This window comes from Furipterus horrens, unplaced genomic scaffold (genome assembly GCF_987537825.1).
Source record: "Furipterus horrens unplaced genomic scaffold, mFurHor1.1.pri manual_scaffold_1, whole genome shotgun sequence".
Taxonomy (NCBI): domain Eukaryota; kingdom Metazoa; phylum Chordata; class Mammalia; order Chiroptera; family Furipteridae; genus Furipterus; species Furipterus horrens.
The window spans coordinates 116248230-116269451 of record NW_028327171.1 but is presented as its reverse complement, the minus strand read 5'-3'; the positions used below and the strand labels follow the sequence as shown (position 1 = coordinate 116269451).

At 40.1% G+C, this 21222-nt stretch overlaps 1 long non-coding RNA gene across 4 annotated transcripts in view; it reads left to right on the top strand.

Moving 5' to 3' along the window:
- Positions 1-21222, top strand: part of LOC150021808 (uncharacterized) — a 42137-nt gene that overhangs the window by 2525 nt on the left and 18390 nt on the right. For 2 of the 4 annotated variants that reach the window (XR_016511351.1, XR_016511350.1), the window contains 2 exons: positions 3972-4041; positions 4871-6698. This is a non-coding gene — a long non-coding RNA (uncharacterized LOC150021808). Of the gene's footprint in view, positions 1-3971; positions 4042-4870; positions 6699-7706; positions 7928-21222 lie in introns of those variants that run through there. The other 2 variants (XR_016511353.1, XR_016511354.1) reach the window with 2 other exon arrangements.

The window sequence follows — 21222 nt, the reverse complement described above, 5'->3', positions numbered from 1 at the left end:
AAAACCCTCAATCAATACACTGAACTGTACGAATGGAAAGCATTTTGTCAAAATTATTATTATAACCTCATGCCTGATGTGTGAGTCACAAAAACAAAACCTAAATAGTGCAGCCTGAGTTTCAAGGCAGCTTTCTCCTAAAAGCTCAACACACTCTCACCTCTAGTCTTTCTCTTCATTTTATATTTGTCATTTTTTAAACCACTCTCTAAGAGCAATTTCTTCCAGCACTCCTCTGAGGAAAGGAGGAAATGAGCAGAAGTCAAATCTTATTACAGTCAGCCCCAGGAACAGTGGGAAAGTCTGCTGTGTTGCTGCTCTTTGGTATTTTGAAATATCACTTGACAAAAAAAATTGGAAGCAACTTCCATGGTTTTCAGCAGGATAGGGTCAGCTAGATAGCACAATGACCAGAGGGGCCATTAGAGGATCACTTTGAACAACAGTCACAGAGATTAGGTAGCAACATAAAAATAATGCTTGTGGTATACTTATGAGTGAAATGAGAAGATAAATTGTGCATGCATTATCCTTGTAACCACATAAAAATAAATATAAATGCTCATGACCAAAGACTCAAAAGAACCATGTGCAAAGGAAGTAGATGTGTTAAGGTCAAAGCATTATGGCTTATTTTTTTTCCTTAATTTCCTTAATATGCTGTAATATTTTGTAATGCCTTCATAACTAAAAACACACACAGCTCTACTGTTAGATTGGAAAGACTTTTTCAAGCACAAAAGTATTTCTAGTTTGATGTTACATAAAAATTAAAAATTTTTAAAGTTCAAAAAAAAAAACCATCAACACATAGTGTTAAAGTTTGGAAAGACATTGTCTTTACTATCGGATTAAAAAAAATTTCCATCTTGGAAAGAAATTTGGCATAAAGAAATTAAAGTGTAAGAAACTAGGAAAGTAGTTTTGAAAGTAAAATAGAACTCTTACCATTCATAAGGAAAACACTAAGATCCCACTATATAAACGGGTGCGTGGATGGTACAAATGGACAATTCTAAAATTGGAGATGCAAATAATAAATAGGTTTTTAAATTTAATTTTACAAAAAAAATGTTTAATCAATGAGATACTATTCCTGATCCCACTTTCATCAAATTAGCAAAATCGTTTTTTAAATTGTATTAAAACCAAAGACAGACACTCTCACAAACTGCTTCCCGGACTGTAACTGATATAGAATTTCTGAAAAGCAGTTTTTCAATATGTATTAATAATCATCAAAATATCCATATTCTTCAGCCCTAGAATCTCAAGTCTAAGACAAAATTCAAAAATTTAGCAAAGCTTTAATAATTAAGATGTTCATCAGATTTTTCATAATTGTAAAAAACTGAAAACATACAAGTGTGAAGTGTTATCATTTACGCTTGCTCACTCCCTCAGTCTGCAAACATTCGGAGCACCTACTAAGTGTCAGCACTGCGCTCACTGCAGAAGCAGTGGTGGGTTCAATGAAGCCCTTTCCAGGGATGCATCCTGTGTGGGGAGAGACCAGAGGCTCTTTGAAGGGGTGATGTTGAAGACCTGAAGTCAACATTGACAGAAGAACAGGAAGGGAGCCTGATGCCTGGCAGACCTCTTAAGTGTTGAGACCAGAAGAAATGACAGAGAAGCAAATATTCAGTGCATTACTGGCCTCCCTTTTGCCCCTTCAGCACCCCAGCCTCTGAGTCCTGCATGCCTCCAGCTCTCCACAACAGAGACCCCTGGGCCCACCCATCCAGCCCACCCTCAGATGTCTGCAAAAGGCCTACTACCACGTGTTATTAACTAAACTACAGCATATACATACATGAAATGTTTATCAAAACAACAACGCTCGTAGAGTTTCTTGTGATGGCGAGATGCCATTAATATAATACAGGATATTAAATTGCTTAACAGTATAGTGCTAACTACTGTCCAAATGTGTTCAGTACTGGGATCGCTGGATGGAGCAATTTGGAATGAGGGTTTTTAAATTTTCTTTCTTATGTTCCAAGTTTTACATATGTATTATTTGTATAACCAGAAAGAAATGCTATTAAAAATACAAATATTTTTTTTGAAATGAGGAAACTGTTTCCGAGGACTCTCGCTGGGCAACCACAATGTTTCAGAGTAGAAAGAGAAAGCACAGAGGAGAGTATGTGTGCTGTGCCTGCACATCCGAACTATGAAGTCTGGGAAAGTGATTTTTCAAACCATGAAGAACTCAGACAAGCAAAGGGCAGTCCTCCCTTTCCATGGAGAGAAAAGAGCACTATCCCATGTTTTTCTTCTATTCTTCAAGAATTAAGTAAGAGGCTCTGGACCAGCACTATGACTATCATAATTATCATTGTTTCACAGAGCAAGATTTTTTGTTTATATTCAACCATCAGAATAATCCTGTGTTCAACAGTTATATGACTTTTTGCCATTCTTTTATAGTTGAAGGCTTGGAGCACACAGACCCACCAGAAGGTACACGGCTAGTGGGTCGTGTACAGACATCAGTTACTTAGCACCTGGCCAGCTCCAGCTTGGGAACAGACCAGCTTCACACCTTGGTCTGGGCCCTTGGGCTTCATCTCTTAGAGAGACAGGAAAGATCCAGAAGATTTTACAGGCAGAACCAGAAGGGAATTTGTCACTTCAAAAGCATGACTTCTCTAAGACAAGAGATTGATCTCCAAAATATATAAATAACTTACACATCTCAACACCAAGAAGACAGACAGCCCAATTTAAAAATGGGCAAAAGACCTGAACAAACACTTCTCCAAGGAGGATACACAGAAGGTCCATAGACACATGAAAGAATGCTCAACATCACTAACCATCAGAAAGATGCAAATAAAAACCACAATGAGATACCACTTTACACCTATCAGGATGGCCATCATCAACAAATCAACAAGTGCAGGCGAGGATGTGGAGAAACGGGAACCCTACTGCATGTTGGTGGGAATGCAGACTGGTGTAGCCACTATGGAAAACAGTATGGAATTACCTCAAAAAACTAAAAATGGAACTGCCTTCTGAACCAGCAATTCCACTGCTAGGATTATACCTGAAAAATCTTGAAACCCCAATTCAAAAGAACTTATGCATCCCTCTGTTCATAGCAGCGCTGTTTACAATAGCTAAGTGCTGGAAACAACCTAAATGCCCATCTGTAGATGAGTGGATTAAAAAACAGTGGTACATTTACACAATGGAATACTGTGCACCAGAGAGAAAGAAGGAACTCCTGCCATTTGCAACAACATGGATGGAACTAGAGAGAATTATGCTTAGTGAAATAAGCCAGGCAAAGAAAGAAAAATACCATATGATATCACCTAATACAGGAGACTAAGGAACAACACAAGCAAATGAACTAAATTGAACAAGGAACAGAATAACAGTTATTGGGGGGGGGTAGAGAGAGAAGGGGGATAAGTAAGGGAAGGGTTTAGTCAAAGAACATGGAGATGGACAACAGCAGGGGGCATATGACTGTGGGAGAAGGGGTGGGCTGGGTGGTGCGGAGCAATGGGGGAAAATGGGACAACTGTAATTGAAAAACAATAATTAAAAAAAGAAAATAAACTAAAGACAGTTAAAAAAAAGAGCATGACTTCAAGGCAGCCAATCGTGATATGGTGTACAAGAAGGGCACCCTGACTCGAATTATCCTTGCTCCCTTTCACATATAAAACGCCACCATGATATTTTGAGAGGGGCACACCAACATGGAGTCAAGTCAGCTTCTCCATTTATCACTTTTCCATCTTTGGTGACATTATTTAAATTGTTCCAGCCTCATCTGTAATATGGAGGAGGGGTAAATAACACTCTTTAGATTACTCTTCAAATAAAGAACAATATACAGGTATATAAAGCCCTTGGAATATTAGAAGTGACTTTAAATGTTGGCTATATAGTGGATGGCAAATGCTATAAATTTGGTCTGCCAAGCTAATTAATTGTCCTACTTTCCTTAGGAACGCCTTCCTTGTTCGATGTGGTTTGAGGCAGCCTTGTCTTTTGTACCATGATGTACACACACAGCAGGTGAGCCATTCACTGCAACCATAACAGTTGGCCCAAGAACGAACACATGACCCAAGCAGAGCCACTAAGAGCATACCCTGGATTTGTATGGATGTGTGCTTGTAGGACACAGAAATTCCTCTTTCTGCTAGAGTTGCTAAAATGGGAGGATGTGCATCTGGAGTCACCAGAGACCAGCTTCCCCACCATGTTAAAGATCCTGTCTAGAAGATGAAGTCAACAAGAGTTGAGAATTAGAGAGGTGGGGACAGAGAGAAAAAGAAACAGAGACAGATATTACAATATTGAGAACTTGTTCCAATCATGCCTGAATTCTGCCCAGTCCCCACATCCAACTATCCAGCTCTGTGAAGCATCCCTTTTTTCCTTGTTAGAGCCAATTTGAGGCCACTTGCTATCTACAGGGTCATGACTAATATAAGTTATCATAAAATGTCATTCTCAAAGACTACTTGAACGGAACTTTATGTCAGAGTTTCTTTTGAGTGTCTCTACTTGGTCCATCTAAATTAATATAGAATATACAAACTCAGACAGTTTTGAGTACAAAGGGATAAAAATAGTTACATTCAGCTACTAGGCACAAACCAGGATTATCCTAGGCAATTCAGGATGTCTAAGCACCTAAGTTGGGGAACAGGAGTTAAGAGTAAAGGTGAGAGCCCTGACCAGTGTGGCTCAGTTGGGCGTCATCCTGCAAGGCAAGAAGTCACCAATTTAGTCCTCAGTCAGGGTGTGCGGGAGGCAGCTGATTGATGTTTCTCTCCCTCTTTCTCCCTTTCTTCCTCTTTCTCAAAAATAAATAAAATCTTGGGGACTTCCGGCCAAGATGGAGGTGTACAGACAGGCTGCGTCTCCCTCCACAACTAAGAAGGAATACAACTACCTCAAAATTAGAAACAAACAGAAGTTCCAGAAAAATCAAACTGTATGGAAGTCCAGCAAACAAAGATACAAAGAAGAAATACTCATCCAGATAGTAGAAGGGGTGGAGCTGGGGCAGAGAGGACTCAGTGTGGTGGTGGCAGCAGCGGCAGGTCAGCAGAAAGTGCAGTCACACATTTTGAAAAGTCAGGAGGGACACCTGGGGAGCATTCCCAGCTCCTCACCGGACCTCGCAGCTCACGATCCCAGCACTGGGGAAAATCAAGCCTCATTGCTTCTGACTGTGCAGACCAGTGGGGGTTGGGGTGAAGGCAGAAACTGCCAGTCTCTTAGCAGAGTCCGCCTGTTTAAAGAGCCCCCACGGTCCTAGAACATCTGCAGACCCATCCACTCTGGGAACCACGGCCAGGGCAGCAGCTAGTGGGGGCGCCAGTCCAGTGCAGAAGTGGGAGAAGTGCCTAGAAAAGGGGCGAGTGCTGGGCAGGCAGCATTGTTTCCTCTCAGACCCCTTTCCCACATACAGTGCCAGAACGTGGTGAGACACGTCGCCCTGTACTGACAAACACCTAAGGCTCCACCCCTTACAGCGTAACAGGAGCGACAGTTCTACCTGGGACGCAGAGGCAAACAAACACAGGACCCTGTCAGAATGAGGAAACAGAGAAGTATGGCCCAAAAAGGGGAACAGATCAAGGTTACAGTGGGAGAACTAAGCGACGAGGAGATAGCTAACCTAACAGAGGAGGAGATAGACAACCTAACAGATGAAGAATTCCAAACACTGGTATTAAAGATGCTCACAGACTTGACAGATATGCTTGGGTATGGCAAACGCATAAGAGAAGAAGTGAAGGCTATGCTAAGTGAAATGGAGGAAAATCCACACAAAACCAATGGTGAAGGGAAGGAAACCGGCATTCAAATCAATGATTTGGAACATAAGGAAGAAAATAGTCAACCAGTGCAGAATGAGGAAGCAAGAATTGAAAAAAATTAGGAAAATTTCCCAAATTTTGCGAAGGAGATGGACATAGAGGTCCGGGAAGCATGGAGGGTCCTGGGCGAGCTGGACCCAGAGGGGACCACACCAGGACGCATCATGACTGAGATGCCAAAGGTGAAAGATAAAGACAGAATCCTGGGGGCAGCAAGAGAGAGGCGGAGAGTTGCCTACAGAGCGGTGCCTATAGGACTATCAGCTGATTTCTCAGAGGACACTTTGCAGGCAGGAAGGGACTGGCAAGCAGTATTCAATGTGGTGAAAGGCAACCTGCAACGAGGATTACTGTACCCAGCAAAGCTATCATTTGGAATGGAAGGGCAGATGAAGAGCTTCCCAGACAAGATGAAGCTAAAGGAGTTCATCATCACCAAGCCATTATTATATGAAATGTCAAAGGGACTTACTTAAGATAAAGAAGATCAAAACTATGAACACTAAAATGACAACAAACTCACAACTATCAACAACTGAATCTAAAAAAATAAAAATAAAATCCAACTAAACAAACCAGAATAGGAACAGAATCACAGGTATGGGGATCATTTGGAGGGTTATCAGCTGGGAGGGGGGAAGGGAAGAAATGGGGATATGGTGCAGGGATTGAAAGCATAATCGGTTGGTACAAAATAGACAGTGGGAAGTTCAGAATAATATAGGAAAGGTTGAAGCCAAAGAACTTATATGCATGACCGATGGACATGAACTAAGGGGAGTTGGATTGCAAGAGGGAAGGGGAGTACTGGATGGAGGGGAGCAAAGGGGAAAAAGTTGGAACTACTGTAACAACATAATCAATAAAATATACTTTAAAAATAAATAAATAAAATCTTTTTTTTTTTTTTTTTTTAAGCGTGAAGGTGGGGAAGGAGGCTACGGTCATGCAGTTCACAGTTGGTGTTTAAGCTGGTGCTGACCACTGCATCTGTCCATTCTCCAGACCTGTTCAGCCATCTTTTATGGGATCCTTGTAGAGATGGGAAGTGACACTCCAGAGGACTTTCTGGAAGGAGACATGTCCCCAGGCTTTACCTCCTGGCTTCCAAACCTACAGACCCAGATGTTTAGCTCCAGTCTTGATCCAGTTTAATCATGCACTGCAGGAGTATCCTGGCCAATCATGGGGCCACCAACTAGCTTCAGGATGTTTCTAAGTCTTCCAGCAAAACCCAGTTACTCCCTTTTGCCATGAGCAAATGAAATCTCTCCAAAAGAAAAAAAAATCTTAGGTAACTGACTTCCTTGTGTTCCTCCCACATATCTTTAAACATTTAGTGACCTCTGTGTGTGGTCTCTGGTATGGCTGGAAGGTAGTAGACCAGGAAGATGAAAACAACGGTCTTTATACCACAAGTTCCTGGCTCTGTTGTTATTAATCATATGACCTTGGGCCAGTCACTGCCTGTTTCTTCTAAATGGAACAATAATAGCAGGCAAGGCAGTTGTTGAAGATTAAAGGTAGCCCAGGGTGTAGTGGTCTGGGTAAATAATGGTTACTATTTTGACATCTTATGCTAAAGATCAGAGACAGTGTCTCTTAGTTAATCTGGTGTGTGGCCTCTTTGCTGGTGAAACACAGTAGGCTTATGTTTGTCAGCTCCACAGATGGGTAATTAATAGTTGCAGAAAAGTAAACTTTGTCCTGTACTTCAATAAATCATTGCTGAGTTTCTCTAGAAGTGAAATTCTAGCTTCTGGAATTGCTTACTGGAAATGTACTGTAATTATCTTTATTTTTTAATTAATTAATTAATTTGTTTATTTGTTTGTTTATTTTTAGAGAGAGGGGAAAAGGAGAAAGAGAGGGAGAGAAACATCACTGTGTGGTTGCCTCTCACTCACGCCCCCAACTGGGGATCTGATGTGCAACCTAGTCATGTGCCCTGACTGGGAATTGAACCAGCGACACTTGGTTTGCAGGCCGACGCTCAATCCACTGAGCCACAGCAGCCAGGGCTTGTAATTATCTTTATCTATGAAAAAATGGTTTATTAAACAAAGTGCAGGACAACATTGCACATATATATTTTTAAGCATTTTTGATATATTTTTATTTATTTATTTTAAGTATACTTTATTGATTATATTGTTAAATAGTTCCAGTTTTTCCCCTTTGCTACCCTCCACCTAGCACCCCGCTCCCCCAGTAATCCCCCCAAGTTCATGCCCATGTGTCGTACATGCAAGCTCTCCCGCTTGACTCTTTCATATATTCTTCTTCTTCTTTTTTAAATACATAAATGATTAATTAATTAATTTAACAATAAAAAATAACAATCCCTCCCTCTCAGATATTAAGACCCTTTATAATCTTATAAAGGACCATGGGTGACGGTCTCAAGCTCCTCTAGCTGCTTCAAGTTGGACATGGTCGTCATCCTACCTACCCTTGGGTCCAGAAATCCCTAATATGAGTGGGGGTGTGAAGGGGAGGGTGGCGTTCCCACATGGGGAAGGATCATGCAGACTCCAGGTCATTTGGCTGTCCCCGGACAATGGCGTGCTTGATTTAACAGGCTGGCATCCTTGTTGTATTCTGGGGGCAACATATTTGGCAAAAGGGTTAAAAGACATCATTCAATCCATAACTACTAGATGACAAAAGGCAGGGATTAATTTTTCAATGTCCCACATTAGGGGGGAAAAAAGGGCTTCTTTGGAGGAAGGTGTGCCAGGCACATCTCACCTGTCCAAAACCCTTTTGCCCATTATACTTAGTTTGGGCTGAGGAAAATATTTTAGGTTTCCCCCCTCTCAGACCTCTGGGTCCTTTCTGTCCAAGCCATTAGGATAGAAAAGAGAAACCAGTTTTAAAGTGAAGCCCACAGACCACCCCATTCTTCATCAACCCAGCCACTTAGTTCAGCCAAAACATTGAGTCTCAGGAGGCAGTGCTGCAGAGAGGATTAAGTGAGGCTTATACGTACAGACAATCACTCAGGTAATGCGGTCACAGCCTTATGCCCTTTGAAAACAGAAAACACATGTTAATTTATGTAACATAACCCACAAACAAGTCTCTAAATCTGTAAGACTGTTTTATTGGAAAGACATCCAGTTGCAAGGCATTTGACATTCTTCTTGCCTGTAAATTAAATATCTTTGATGATACTGTTACGGCTACATAGGCGAGATTGAACACTCTGAAGCGGTGTATAAAGTTAAGCAAAGGATTTTTAATATTGGCCAGGAGTTGGGCAGACCCTGAGCAGGTCTCTAACATGCTCCAACCTCCAATGGAGTCTAAACGCTGGGTTTTTATACTGGTGCAGTCTCTTTGTTTCTTCTTTGGCGGGAAACAGCCTTAGGAAGAGGGGGCTGGGCAGGACTGCAGGAATGTCTTGGCAGTAACAGGAACAGAAATTCGCAAGGCTAAAGGTTATCTTCGACGGCAGCATAGCTCTTCAGCCAGGGACGAACTCCCTGTGAGGCAATTTATTTTCAAAGGGCTAGACATTCTGCAAAGCACAACCTTCACAAATGTTATAAACCAGACACAAGCAAGCAAATGGGAGGTGATAGAGGCTGAAGTCCTTTTAGCTTGTAAATCACTAATTGCTATAACACTCCTTCTTACATTCCTTTTTCCAAGGCCTTTTAGCAAGTCCTTGCTACTTCTTACAAAGAACATTTAAAGCCCTTACATACTTACATATTGAAACTTTTTACAGGGAATATTTGGTGCCCCTACATAATCCCCCCTCTAGTCCCTGGACTAAACCTATTAGGGACGTCTAGGGACTATAAGTAGGGTTTTTAAACCCTGGTTTTCAGGAGGGGCTTAGTAACAAGGATAAGGAGTTGGGTATTTATAATGCTAGCTTTCAGGAGCTGCAAGGAAGAAATTAAGTTTTCAGAAACAAATGATAATGAGTATACAACATCCCAAAACTAAAAGGGACACAGCAAAAGCAGTCTTTAGAGGAAAGTCCATAGCAATACAGGCCTACCCAAAGAGGATAGAAGAGCTCCACACAAAAATTTAACCCCACAGCTACAAAAACTAGAAAAACAATAATAAACAAAGCCCAGAGCAAGCAGAAGGAAGGAAATTATTAAGGTTAGAGCAGAATTAAATGACACTGAGACTAAACAAACAACTTAAAAGATTAACAAAAGCAGGGGCTGGTTCTAGGCTTATAAAGAAAAAAAGAATCCAAATAAACAAAATTAGAAACAAAAGAGGAGATATTATGACCGATAACACAGAAATACAAAAAATTGTAAGAAATTACTATAAACAACTATATGGCAAGAAACTTGACAACCTAGATGAAATGGACAAATTTCTAGAAACATATAATTTTCCAAAACAGAATTAAGAAGTAGAAAGTCTTAACAGACCAATAACAAAGAAGGAAATTGAAACAGTAATCAAAAATTTCCCGGCACACAAAAGCCCTGGACCGGATGGCTTTACAGGCGAATTTTACAAAATATTTAGGGAAGAACTAACTTCTACCCTTCTCAAACTATTCCAAAAATTCAAGAAAAGGGAAAAATTCCAAACTTTTTCTATGAAGCCAGTATTACCTTAATTTCAAAACCAGGTCAAGACATAACAAAGAAAGAAAACTACAGGCCAATATCGCTAATGAACATAGATGCTAAAATTCTCAACAAAATATTGGCAAACAGGATCCAGCAATACATCAAAAAGATTATACACTACGATCAAGTTGGATTCATCCCAGGGACACAAGGATGGTTTAATATTCGCAAATCAATAAATATAATACATCACCTAAACAAAATGAATGACGAAAATTACATGATCATATTAATAGATGCAGAAAAAGCATTTGATAAAGTACAACACCCATTTATGATGAAAACCCTTAGCAAAATGGGAATAGAGGGAGCATACCTTAACATAATTAAGGCTATATATGAGAAACCTGAAGCCAACACTCTACTCAGTGGACAAAAACTGAAAACATTCCTTCTGAGATTAGGAACAAGATAAGGATGTCTACTTTTTCCCTTTTTCCTTTTTTTTTTAAACAGTGTTGGAAGTTCTAACTACAGCAATTAGACAGGAAGAAATTAAAGACATTCAAATTGGTAAGGAAGACAAAACTGTTACCACTTGCAGAAGACACGATAGTATACATAGAAAACCTTACAAACTTTACGAAAAAACTACTTGACCTAATAAATGAATTTGACAAAACAGCAGGGCACAAAGTTAATATTCAGAAATTAAAAGCGTTTCTATATACCAACAAAACATTAGAGATAGAAACCAGAAAAAAAATTCCATTTACTATAGCAACAAGAAAAACAACAGTATTCAGGAATAAACTTAACCAAAGAGGCAAAAGACCTGCACTCGGAAAGCTACACAACCCTGAAGAAAGAAATTAAGAAAGACACAAATAAATGGAAGCATACACCACATCCACGGATGGGAAGAATTAACATTTCCAAAATGTCCACATTATTTAAAGCAATTCATAGATTCAATGCAATTTCTATTAAAATACCAGCAACATATCTCACAAACCTAAAGCAAACACTTACAATTTAATTTAGCAGACATTTGTTAAGCACTTGCTATGTGCCATGCATTGTAGATTCAATGATTAATAAGAAGAGCAAATGGAATGTTAGCAAGATGATGGAAAACAAATTTCCAGACCCTTATGGAAACATTAAATTAACAACTAGGAACTGACTAAAATAAGTTTTTACAGCTTTGAAAACTAGTCAAAGATTAATAGCAATTAAGGAAATGACCAACAAAGAAAGCACTACATTCAAAATGATAGAAAATTTTATGGCACTGTACTTATTTTTGCCTTACCCTTTTTTTTCAATGTAGTGCAGTATACTTGGGAGGAATTAGCCTAATTCCCAGTTTTTTTTCTTTTCTTATAAGGAATGTCTGAAGCCCCTGTATAATTCCCCTCCTTAGACTTAAGACCTTTTATTTTATAAGAGGACAATGGGCGAAGGTCTCGTGCTCTTCTAGCTGCTTCAAGCTGAACATGGTCGTCGTCCTACCTACCCTTGGGTCTAGGAATTTCTAATAAGAGTGGGGGTGGAGGGGAGTGCGGCCCTCCCTTATGGGGAAGGATTTTGCAGAGTCCAGGTCAGTTGGCTGTCCCCGGGCAGCGGCATTCTTGGTTTCCAAGGGCTGGCACTGTTGGACAAATTGACATCCTTGTCATATTCTGGAGGCAACAGATTTGGCAACAGGGTTAAAAGGCATAATTTAACCCACAACCACTAGATGACAAAAGACAGAGATTAATTTTTCAATGTCCCACATTAGGAAAAGAAATGGCTTCTTTGGAGGAAGGTGTGCAGGGCATGTCACACCTGTCCAAAATTCTTTTGCTCACTATACTTAGCTAGGGCTGAGGGAAATATTTTAGGTTTTTCCCCCCTCTCAGACCTTTAGGCCCTTTTTGTCCAAGTCATTAGGATAGAAAAGAGAAATAAGTTTTAAAGTGAAGCTCACAGACTACCCCATACTTTACCAACCCAACCACTTAGTTCAGCCAAACCGTCGAGTCTTAGGAGGAGGCACTGCAGATGGGCTTCTTAAGTGAGGCCTATAAGTACAATTACTCAGGTAATGAGATCATAAGCTTATGCCCTGTGAAAACAGAAAGAACACACATGTTAATTCACACAACACAATTCACAAACCAGTCTCCAAATCGGAGAGACTGTCTTATTGGGAAGACATCCAGTTGCAAGGCACTTGACATTCTTCTTGCCTGTAAATTAAGCATCCTTGATAATGTCACAGACCTGGTTTAACATTTAAGTGAAGATAAACTTTATAGACAGTTAGCTGCACTGAGCATTGCGATTTTCCTTGAGTCACGATTTTTCTCCTTAAGATTACCCTCCTTGTTATTAAAGGAACTGCATTAAATACAGTTTTAATTTAGCCTGTTTATTTGCATAAACACAACAAGAGCAGTGATTGACCACATATGATTTTTAAGTCTACTTTGCTGGAACTTATACAAGGAACCTTCATGCTGACTATTAGTCTGCCCACTAGGGCACAGAAGCTGAGCCACACACCTGCCATTCAGCCTTGCCTGTAAACACCTGCTTTTTCCAAGTCCTTTGGATTTTTCATTGTGCCTTGAGGTTCCTTCTAGCCATTTTTCAGGAAAGCAACCTTCGTTCCTTCCCTGGAAAGACTGCCATGAACCGCACAACCAACCAAGGTGTCAGGCCTTTTTTCTCATGGGCTTTTCTTAGCTTCAAAAGTTAAATCCAGTTCCTTAGGGCTTCCTGGTAACAACCAGAGCCTAAGCATGCCTCTTTCAGGCATATTATTCCAGTCAATGTCTTGGTTAACAATACCTTTATTAACAACTGGTCTTTTTAGTTTTATGCAAAGAAACCTAATGTCATTACTTACTTCTTTAAATTGCCAAATTCTGGAGGGATCAGGTAGGGAGAAAAATATACAGTGTGAAGGAAAATCCTTGTTCTTCTAATATTTACTAAAACTGCATTTCCATGCCTTATACCTTCTTTTGTTCACTTTCCTACATGTGAAGTTTTCTTTTTTTTTCTTTTTAACTCTCTCTGGGGAACCTCAATTTTCCTTTCAGATTATATGGCTAATACCAATACAGAGAATTCTAGACCTTTTCTAGGTCCCCAATGGCTAATGCCAATTCCAACACAGGGAATTCCAAATGACCTTTCATAGGTCCCAAGGCTAAATGCCAATACAAAGGTACAGTAACCATACAATTAGACCACAAGTAGTTGAGGTTTCCTTTCCCCAGGTTTAAAACTTTCACAACCTTTCTATACATTTTTATGACTTTCCACAGACCTTCTGCAACATTCACAAACTTTCCATATATTTACCCATTCAGATTTAACCATAATCCATTTCCAATTCTTGTTCTTTTCCACACTGTAAAGGACTCTACTCAAACTCAGTATTTAGCAGCTAAAATTTCCCTAGATTTATAGATATTCTGCAGTTTTCTGAAGCTTCCTGCTTCTTCTTCTTCTCTAACATACACTTTTGAGCTTTCCTGAGAAGTTTTTCAATTGTTTTATTTGGCCTATTATATTCTATTTAGGATTTTATTGGGAACCTTTTGTTTGGCCAGGACAATTCCCTGACCAGGAGGATGCTTGCATTTTTTTATATTCTTATAGCAGCCCACCTGATTATTCCTCTTTCTTTCCTATTGAAGAGGATGTCTAGAATGGACATTAGTTTTATTCATGTGTAACAACACTTTTCCTTAAGATACAGGCACATTCCCCCTGCTGAAGCAGTGAGGAGATTGAAGGCTCTTTAGTTACAGCTTTAGAGGTGTTGCTGATTGGCACCCAAGCAGCTTGCACCAGTTTAAAGAGCGGCCTGAGTTTTAAAAGTGTCATTTTTTTTTTTTTCCCTCCATGTTGGAGAGACAGACATTCTGCTGTTTCTGTAACCTGTAGCAAGGGGATTAGACGGCTGCTTCGCTAGCAAATTTAACATTGTCCCTCCTTGCAGCTCCAGCAGGGAGTATTCAGATGCAAACTGTATTGCTAGAAGTTACCTGGGGTGGAAAGAAATGCTGCAAGCAAGTTCTCTGGGGAAATTTTTAAGGAGCCTCATCCCTCTGGCCAGGGCTACAAGGCAGCAGGAGACAGCACAGAGGGTCCTAGGCTTATTTTTTGGGGGGGACACTGCCCATATTGATAGCCTTGGTTTTCCTGTTCCCCATTCCCCTCTCCTGCGCCTGCAGCTGTTTGAGAGATAGCAATTTGATCTGGGAACCAGGGGCCTTCCCAGATTACAGAATATGTGAAACTAACCCACGTTTGTTTGGCCTTCACTAGCCATCTGCAAGATAATACCTTTTTTTTTTCTTCTTAAAAAAACACTTTTCCCTTAGAAGTGCAGAGCAGGAGCCACTCTTTCAAGGCACAGCTCCCTCCTGCCTTGCTACTTCCCCCAATAACACTCTCCCTTCTGCTTGTTGCATTTTTGCTTCGCGAGAGACACCATTTTACACTTATAATATTTAGATTTAAAGTACTCCCAAGGGGGGGGGGCTATCCGACCCCAAAAGCAGGCCACTCTGACCTACAGAATGTTTCCAGGGTGCCAGAGTTTATGAAGGGATTTTGTCCCCGGAACTTGGGGAAATTCTGGAGCACACAGTCAAGAACTGTGGGTGCAGGCTTAGACTGGCGTCCCCTTATGTTGGCTAACGTGACTGCTACAAACATGCACTTAATTTGGATTACAATTAGGAGCTGGAACACAAGGCACAGGAGCAATTCCCCCCTCACGGCGCAGACAAACACGGGCTGGGAGCTCCCAAAGGAAGCCAAACAAATGTCCGCTTGGCCTCTCCTCCTGCGAGGCTAGAGCCCACTCAGACTCCATAGACCGAAGTTTGTGGAGGCACACAAAAAGGAGGAAATAACTTTTTTTTTACTTTAACCTTAACATTCACTCACACATTCACTCAGAGGTTAAACAATCCCACCCAAACCCCGCCTAGGCTTCTGAGATTAGATGAACAGCATCGGCTACAGGCAGCAGAACCCCAAAACCAAAAGAGCTCTATACAATCCAAATGAAGCTAGCCAAGCCGGCTTCAACAAATTCCCTGTTCGGGAATATGTACCTCTGCGTCCAGAGGACAAAAGAGACCAAGTCTCAGTGGCAGTGGCCCAAGTCCGCTGCCCAAATGGGTTGCCACTCACCTGTCGCCGAGGCTGTCCTCTGTCCTTTGCTTACTCTAGACTGGGCCGTCAGGGCTTCTAGCAGCTCCCGAGTGTCTCCTGAAGGCGCAGGGAATTGCTCCCAATCAGAGCTTGCGGCCGCTGTCCTGCCACACGTCAGCTAGACACACGGGACCGCACGAAGCCCCGGGGGCTCACCGAAGGCGGCACCGCTTTACAGAGGCATCTCGCTGGGGCCTCCAAAATGTTACGGCTACATAGGCGAGATTGAACACTCTGAAGCGGTGTATAAAGTTAAGCAAAGGATTTTTAATATTGGCCAGGAGTTGGGCAGACCCTGAGCAGGTCTCTAACATGCTCCAACCTCCAATGGAGTCTAAACGCTGGGTTTTTATACTGGTGCAGTCTCTTTGTTTCTTCTTTGGCGGGAAACAGCCTTAGGAAGAGGGGGCTGGGCAGGACTGCAGGAATGTCTTGGCAGTAACAGGAACAGAAATTCGCAAGGCTAAAGGTTATCTTCGACGGCAGCATAGCTCTTCAGCCAGGGACGAACTCCCTGTGAGGCAATTTATTTTCAAAGGGCTAGACATTCTGCAAAGCACAACCTTCACAAATGTTATAAACCAGACACAAGCAAGCAAATGGGAGGTGATAGAGGCTGAAGTCCTTTTAGCTTGTAAATCACTAATTGCTATAACACTCCTTCTTACATTCCTTTTTCCAAGGCCTTTTAGCAAGTCCTTGCTACTTCTTACAAAGAACATTTAAAGCCCTTACATACTTACATATTGAAACTTTTTACAGGGAATATTTGGTGCCCCTACAATACCACAGACATAGTTTAACTTTCAAGTGAAAACATATTTTAAATGAAAAGAAACTTTAAATGTGGTTAGCTGCACTACCTTATAGTCTATCACTGATCATTGTGATTTTCCTTGAATAATGATTTTTCTCCCTAAGATTACCCTCCTTGTCATTAAAGGGACTGCATTAAGTCTATTTTAAATATATCCTATTCATTTGCATAAACACAACAAGAGCAGCAAATGATCACTTATGATCTTTAGTTCTGCTTTGCTGGAACTTAGGCAAGGAACATTTAGGGTGACCTTCAGTCTGCCCTTCAGGGCATGGAAGCTGAGCCACATATCTGGCATTCAGCCTTGCCTGTATACACCTGTCTTTTCCAAGTCCTTCTGATTTTCCATTGTGCCTTAAGGTCCCTTCTAGCCATCTTTCAGGAAAACAACCTTCATTCCTTCCCTGGAAAGATTCCTGTGGATGGCACAACCAACCATGATACCAGGCCTTTTATCTCGTGGGCTTTTATTACCTTTGAAAGACATTCCCAGTTCCTCAGGGCTTTTTGGTAACAACCAGAGCCCAAGCATGTCTCCTTCAGGCATGACATTCCAGTCAAAGACTTGGTAAGAAAAAAAACCTCTACTAACAATTGGTCTTATTAGTTTTATGCAAAGAACCTTATGTCATTACTTACTTCTTTAGAATACCAAACTCTGGAGGGATCAGATAGGGAGAAAAATATATAATGTGAAGGAAAATCCTTGTACTTCTAATATTCACTGAACTGGCATTTCCATTCTTCATATTTTCATTTTTCCCCCACTAAAAAAAAATTTTTTCCCATAACAGTTGTCCCATTCCCCCCCCCTTTCTTCCCTGCACCCTGTCCCTCCCTTCTCCCACATTCAGTCTCCACTCACTTGTCCATGTCGGTGGGTCATTTATACATGCTCTTTGACAAGACCCTCCCCCTTCTTACCCCCTTCTCTCCCTCCCACTTCCCTCCTTGTTACTGTTAGTCTACTCCTTGTTTACATACCTCTGGTTCAATTTTGTTCATTTCTTTGTGTTGTTCATTAGTTTCCTGTATTAGGTGATATCATATGGTATTTTGCTTTCATTGCCTGGCTTATTTCGCTAAGCATAATTCTCTCTAGTTCCATCCATGTTGTTGCAAATGGTAGAAGTTCCTTTTTTCTTTCTGCTACATAGTACTCCATTGTGTAAATGTACCACAGTTTTTTGATCCACTCATCTACAGATAGGGACTTAGGTTGTTTCCAGCACTTGGCTATTGTAAATAGTGCTGCTATGAACATTGGGGTGCATAGGTTCTTTTGAATTGGTGTTTCAGGATTTTGCAGATATAATCCTAGCAATGGAATTGCTGGTTCAAAAGGCAGTTCCATTTTTAGTTTTTTGAGGAAATTCCAAACTGTTTTCCATAGTGGCTGCACCAGTCTGCATTCCCACCAGCAATGCACCACGGTTCCCATTTCTTCGCATCCTCTCCAGCACAAGTTGTTTGTTGTTTTGTTGATGATGGCCATTCTGACTGGTGTGAGGTGGTATCTCATTGTGGTTTTTATTTGCATCTCTCTGATGGCCAGTGATGTTGAGCATTCTATCATATGTCTATGAACTCTCTGTATGTCCTCTTTGGAGAAGTGTTTGTTCAGGTCCTTTGACAATTTTTAAATTGGGTTGTCTGTCTTCTTGGTGTTGAGTCATATGAGTTCTTTATATATTTTGGAGATCAATCCCTTGTCTGAGGTATCATTGGCAAATATATTTTCCCATATTGTTGGTTTCCTTTTCATTTTGCTGATGTTTTCCTTAGCTGAGCAGAAACTCTTTAGTTTGATGTGGTCCCATTTGTTTATTCTTTCCTTTATTTCCCTTGCCTTAGGAGATACATCAGTGAAAATGTTGCTATGTGGGATATCTGAAATTTTCCTGCCTATGTTTTCCTCTAGGACTTTTATGATGTCATGGCTTACATTTAAGTCTTTGATCCATTTTGAGTTTATTCTGGTATATGGGGTAAGTTGGTGGTCTACTTTCATTTTTTTGCATGTCCCTGTCCAGTTCTCCCAACACCATTTGTTGAAGAGGCTCTTTTCACTCCATTTGATGTTCCTTCCCCCTTTGTCAAATATTAGTTAACCATATAGACCTGGATTTATTTCTGGGCTCTCTATTCTGTTCCATTGATCTATATGTCTGTTCTTATGCCAGTACCAGACTGTTTTGATTACCATAGCCTTGTAGTATAGTTTGATATCAGGTATTGTGATTCCTCCTACTGTGTTCTTCTTCCTCAAAATTGCTGTGGCTATTCGGGGTCTTTTTTGGTTCCATATAAATTTTTGAAGTATTTGTTCTAGGTCTGCGAATAGGTCTGCGAAATATGTTGCTGGTATTTTAATAGGGATTGCATTGAATCTATAAATTGCTTTGGGTAGTATGGACATTTTAATGATGTTGATTCTTCCCATCCATGAGCATGGTATGCTTCCATTTATTTGTATCTTCCTTAATTTCTTTCTTCAGTGTTATGTAGTTTTCTGAGTACAGGTCTTTTACCTCCTTGGTTAAGTTTATTCCTAGGTACTTTGTTTTTCTTGTTGCTATGGTAAATGGGATTTTCCTTTCAGTTTCTATCCCTGAGATTTTATTGTTGGTGTACAGAAATGCATTCCAGTTCTGAATATTGACTTTGTACCCTGCTATTTTGTCGAATTCACTTATTAGGTTGAGTAGTTTTTTTGTGGAGTCTATAGGCTTTTCTATGTACACTATCATGTCATCTGCAAATAATGACAGTTTTACTTCCTCTTTTCCAATTTGGATGCCTTTTATTTCTCTTTCTTGTCTGATTGCTGTGGCTAGAACTTCCAAGACTATGTTGAATAGGAGTGGAGAGAGTGGACATCCTTGTCTTGTTCCTGACCTCAGGGGGAATGCTCTCAGTTTTTGCCCATTGAATATGATGTTAGCTTCAGGTTTTTCATATATGACCTTTATTATGTTGAGGTATGCTCCCTCTACTCCCATTTTGCTGAGAGTTTTCATCATAAATGGGTGTAGTACCTTATCAAATGCTTTTTCTGCATCTATTGATATGATCATGTAGTTTTTGTCTTTCTTTTTGTTTATGTGGTGTATTACATTTATTGATTTGCGAATATTAAACCATCCTTGCATCCCTGGGATGAATCCCACTTGATCGTGATGTATGATCTTTCTAATGTGTTGCTGGATCCGGTTTGCCAATATTTTGTTGAGGATTTTAGCATCTATGTTCATCAGCGATATTGGCCTGTAGTTTTCTTTCTTTGTTGTGTCTTGACCTGGTTTTGGAATTAGGGTAATACTGGCTTCATAGGACGAGTTTGGGAGTCTTTCCTCTTCTTGGATCTTTTGGAATAGTCTGAGGAGGATAGGAGTTAGTTCTTTCTAAATGTTTTTTAGAATTCACCTGTGAAGCCATCTGGTCCAGGGCTTTTGTGTGCTGGGAGTTTTTTGATTACTGCTTCAATTTTACAAGTTGTTATTGGTCTATTCAGGCTTTCTGCTTCTTCTTGATTCAGTTTTGGAAGACTCTATGTTTCCAGGAATTTGTCTATTTCATGTAAGTTGTCAAATTTCTTGCCATACACTTGTTTGTAATAATTTCTTACAATTCTTTGTATTTCTGTGGTATCGATTGTGATTTCTCCTCCTTCGTTTCTGAAAATATTTATTTGGGTTTTCTCTCTTTTCTTCTTGCCAAGCCTGGTTAAAGGCTTGTCAATTTTGTTTATCTTTTCAAAGAATCAGCTTCTACTTATGTTGATCTTTTGAATTGTTAGTTTAGTCTCTATGCCATTTAATTGTGCTCTTACCTTGATGATTTCCTTCCTTCTACTTGATCTGGGATTTGCTTGTTGTTCTTCCTCTAGTTCTTGTAGCTGTAGGGTTAAATTGTTTTATTAGAGATTCTCCTAGCTTTTTTAGGTAGGCCTGTATTGCTATGAACTTTCCTCTCAGGACTGCTTTCACTGTATCCCATAGGTTTTGGTTTGTTGTGTGTTCATTATCATTAGTTTCCAGAAACTTTTTGATTTCTTCCTTGATGTCATTGTTAACCCATTCATTATTTAATAGCATGTTATTCATTCTCCATGAGTTTGAATGTTTTTGAGTTTTTTCCTTGAGGTTGATTTCCAATTTTAAGCCATCGTGATCTGAGAATATGGTTGATATAATTTTAATTTTCTTGAATTTATTGAGGCTTGTTTTGTGTCCTACTATGTGTCTATCTTTGAAAATGTTCCATATGCACTTAGAAGAATGTATATTTTGCTTCTTTGGGGTGAAAAGTTCTATATATATTGACTAAGTCCATTTGATCTAGAGTGTTGTTTAGTGCCTCAATATCTTTGGTGTTACTTCGCTTCGAAGATCTGTCTATTGTTCACAATGGGGTGTTAAAATCCCCTACTATGAGTGTGTTGCTGTCTATATCTTTCTTGGAGTCTTTAAAATTTTTTCTTACATATTTGGGTGCTCCTAAGTTGGGTGCATATATATTTATAAGGGTTATATCTTGGTGGATTTTTCCCAAAAGTATTATGAAATGTCCTTCTTTGTCTCTTCTTATGAACTTTGCTGTGAAATCTGTTTTGTCTGATATAAGTGTTGCTACCCCAGCTTTTTTTTCATGTCTATTTCCTTGAAATACTTTTTTCTATCCCTTCACTTTCAGTCTGTGTTGATCTTTTGTTCTAAGGTGGGTCTCTTGTAGACAGCATATATGTGGGTCATGC